The 4472-nt window shown below is 37.2% G+C and overlaps 1 pseudogene; it reads right to left on the minus strand.

Moving 5' to 3' along the window:
• Nucleotides 1-2480: 2480 nt before the first annotated feature.
• LOC105475903 (importin subunit alpha-1 pseudogene) lies at nt 2481-4056 on the minus strand (annotated as a pseudogene).
• Between the last annotated feature and the right edge of the window lie 416 nt (nt 4057-4472).

Below are 4472 nucleotides of genomic sequence, written 5' to 3' on the forward strand. Positions count from 1 at the left end.
CAAGAAGGAAAAGTAGTAGAGAAAATTCCTAGGAATAAGATCTTGACCAGCCAGAAGTCAGTGGACACTGTAATCTTTGTGTCCTCAAGGAACAATGTCGCTGAAATAGTCTGACATAGATCCAGAAAGTGGCTTATCTATTTATTTTGTTTATTATCTGTTTCCCCCTACCAGGGTGTAAAAATCTATGAAAACATGGAGTTTTGTCCTTTTTAACTCACCACCAAATACCCAGTGTTTGGCACACAGTACTCGTTCAATAAATATTTGTTGCATGAATGAATGGATGTCTTATCCTCCTGAATGAGTGTGTTGGGAAACATCCCTTCCACACCAGGAACTACTTATGAGGCTGCCATGTAACACTGGGAATGAAGGCAATTTGACTACAGGAACTTAAACACTCTCAGTGAACCAAAAATATCTTTTCAGTCAGTAGAGATCACCAAAAAGGATATAAGTAACCAATGTATCCATTTGACTGTACCTGTATCTAAAGGGGAACTTTCTAACTAAAACACATTCCAGACTTTTTTCGTTGTTGTTCTTTGTTTTGTTTTTGTAAGCAAACTCACCCCTCACTTTACCAGGATGAAATGAATAATGAAGGCACATTGACATATTCTTGAGAGAACACAGGGATTGGGGCACAATGGATTGCACGCAGTGTGGGGTTATTTAGGGTCAAGATGGCTCTAGAGCAAGCAGACAATATGTGAGGATTTGGAGATGTAGCGAAAGCATTTTAGGACAGTAATAGTGATATCAGGCAGGATCTGAAAGTTTCATGTGGTTACATGGGGATTTTGGCAGTCTGATATTCTTTAGCGATGGCTATTTCTGATTAGAATTAGCAGCAAATAATTCTGGAAATGAAAAGTAAGTAAAAAATAATCTGGGCATCCACTGTATACCCCTTGTTTGCCAGCAGTTTGACAAAAGTTCCTTAATTGTTCTCAACTTTTTAAATTTATGCCTTAATTCTCTACCCTCCTCAAATCTTGATCAATTATGGCATTGTGTTAGGGGTATAAGCTGATTATTAGTCATGAGGTTCTTCCAGTTGAGATTGGGCCATCTTAACCTATTTTATCATCTGCCCAACCTCTAATAGCAGAACAAAATGATACAAAAAAGTAAACATAATCTAACAATCTAGTTTCTGAATTAGACAGAAATATATATTTAATAAGGACAGGTTGGAATTAGGCTAATGTAACATAATTTTTAGTGCTAGTTCAGATTTAAAATATGAACACATATTTGGGTATAAATATGGATGTCATGAGCTTAGGTATTACTATGAGTTTAGGTATTTTTTCTGATTAATTATTTTATGTTTAGAGTTGAGTATAGTAAGTATCTAAAATTCAATATATCTCTATATAGACTCTGTATAAGCTAATCTATATCTCTATAAACTGACTTCAAATCATTTTCAGAGCACACACACAGACACACACAGAACCACTAAATACTACCCCGCTCCAAAACATGAGTAGACTCAATCAAATTAACAAAATTTAATTCACATACTGAATTCCCAGTATTTAGTAAGGCATGTGATTACAAATATTAATCCAAATCCACCCAGGATTATAAGTGAGGTAAAAAAAAAAAAGAGCTCCTTTAAAATAGACTTTCCATTAAAGAATATTGAGTATCTTAATTTATTAAATTATTTGGTTACATATCTGAATTTAATTGTAGTTTTTTAATACAGGTCTGTATTTAACTTTAATTTAGGTATTTCAGTATGTTTGTCCTTGTTGTTTAAATGATTAATTTCTCATATTTTCTCTTTGTTTTTGTATGTGGAAGACACTGACTTTTTGCGTAAAAGTCTTGTTCCCAATCATTTTACAGATATTTTCCATGAAGTCTAATCATTTTAAATATATTCTCTTAGGATTTTTTTTTTGTAAACAGTCTTATTATGTACAAAACATAATAAATTTGACTTCTTTCTTTTTTTTTGAATTAAAGGGAGGACTTTAATCTTTATTTATAGGACACTGTGTGACATGAAATTCTGTATAGAAATAAGAAAACCATTCAGAATACAAGCTTCATACAGTATGTACAATTTGGAACTGTTCAAGTATAGTTTCAGCATAAAAAGTGGTACAATAACAAACCCCATTTAAAAAGAGTTATTAGTAGAGAAACAGTAAAACAAGCTATTCCAAACATAATACATGACTTTAAACTATAGCAAACATAGTGCACAACTTTAAACTATAGCAAACACAGTGCACAACTTTAAACTATAGCAAACATAGTGGACAACTTTAAACTGTAGCAAACATAGTATACAACTTTAAACTATAGCAAACATAGTGGACAACTTTAAACTGTAGCAAACATAGTATACAACTTTAAACTATAGCAAACATAGTGCACAACTTTATAGCAAACATAATGCACAACTTTAAACTATAGCAAACATAGTACACAACTTTATGCCTCAGTTACATGATCTAAATGTTAAAGGTCCCAGGAGTTCCCTCCTGAACTTGGAAGGTACAGCCTTCAGAGGTAGTTTCTGGCCCAACAACTGATCTTCCTCTTCCTCTACCAGGAAATACTTCTCAAATTAAGCTTAACAAAGCCTTACACACAGACTCATTTTCACGGTTTTGTGGAGCTTCAATTTTTTCCAAGCCTCCACATTCTTTACTCATACTAGGTTTCTCGGTTTCACCTAGTTTCTCAGCAGCCTGAAAGATATTTGAAATGGCATCCAGGATAACCAGAATAATCTTGCTATCTCTTGCTGTTAAGAGGTTCATCAGTGGTTTTATTGTGCCGCAATGAATGAGGTATACGATCTCTTCAACTGTTCCACCGCTGGAATAGTTGGTCACAGCCCCTGCAGATTCCTTTTTTGTCTTAAAATCTGCCTTAGAGAGAACATTGACAAAGAATGAAACTAATCCATGATACAACTTGCTGTATCTGGTCCTGGTGGCCAGCTGTGGTGTTTGACTGTTAGTTTTGGAGTTGATTAGCAGCCTGGGAAAGATGGTGAGCGCTTCTGCATTGATCACAACCTGAGTCTGTTCATCTTTACCAGTGACAATATTACCAATGGCTCTTAGTGCTGGAGTCACAAATGGCAATTCAGAAGCTCCTAGAGACTTCACAAGTTGGGGCAAAACTCCTGTTTTCATGACCATGTGAATTCATTCATTTGGACCATCAGAAAGGTAGGGAATAACCCAGCAGATATCTGCTAATATTTCTGGATCATCATGACACAGGAATCAAACTAAGGTAGGAAGAATTTGCTCAACAGAATCTAAAGGGGGTGTGAGTATTCTTGTTGTGGCAAAGGTTTGAAAATGTCCAAGTAAGATTTTGTAAGTAACTGCATGCTAAAGATGACGTATCAGGAACTGCAAGAAGAGCCAACAGTGGGTCAACTGCACCACAGTTGATAACCAAGTCTCGGAAAACGGAACCATCACCTGCAATGTCTCCTAGAGCCCATATAGCTTGTTCACTCATGTGAACATGGGGAAATGCCAACAGAGAAATGAATGCTGGGATGGCACCTCCGTCTACCACAGCCTTGGTCTGTTCTGATGCCCCAGAAGCGATGTTGGTGAGTACCCAAGCAGATTCAAACTGAATGGGACTGCAATCCATTCTTCCCAAGAAGGACAGAAATGTTGGAATCAAACCAGCCTGGATTATATTGTCTATGGGGGACTGGTTTTCTCTAGAAGGTAGTTTCCTGGCAGCTTGAGTAGCTTACAGCTGACTTTCCCACATTGTTGTTATTTATACCTTGGATGGTGTCATCAACAGATCAATTTACATTATGCTGGTTGTTGCAGTTCTTGTGCAGTGGAGAAGTAGCATCATCAAGAAATAAGCTTACATTTCTCCTTCTTAGCTTTCCTCAGCTCCACATTGACTTCTATTCTGTGATGCCTCATTTCTGTACTGTCTTTTCTTTGTTCTTGAATCTGTTAAGTCCGGCAGTTGGTGTATTAGCATTCTCATTGGTGGGCATGAATATGAGACAAAGGGAGAAACCTTCAAAGGGGGCCCAGGTTTCCATGGGAGGCAACAGAGGCCTCAGCAGCTGAGAGGTGGCTGAACTAAAACGTCCACCTCAGTGCAGCCCAAAGACCATGTCAAATTTGACTTACATCTGATGCTAAGTCACTTTCCCTTGCCTCATGGTTTTTGAGTTGTGAGCATGTCCCTGCCTGTGACTTTAAATCTTGTGGAAGCAAAGCCAACAGACAGGCCAGGGAGATGGTTTGCTGTAGCTGAAGAGCAGTTGAGAGCCCGATGGTATAATGATGAGTGCTTGATGAATTTGGGGGCCTCTTCAACAGATCATGGTTAGAAAAGGATCTGAGCTTTCTTCCTTTTTTAATTTCCTTCCAAATACAGTTCTCCAGCTTTCTAGTTGATTCTGTAAATTCTCCAATATCCTTCGAATTCATTCTTTTTCT

Source organism: Macaca nemestrina, chromosome 4 (assembly GCF_043159975.1).
Source record: "Macaca nemestrina isolate mMacNem1 chromosome 4, mMacNem.hap1, whole genome shotgun sequence".
Taxonomy (NCBI): Eukaryota; Metazoa; Chordata; class Mammalia; order Primates; family Cercopithecidae; genus Macaca; species Macaca nemestrina.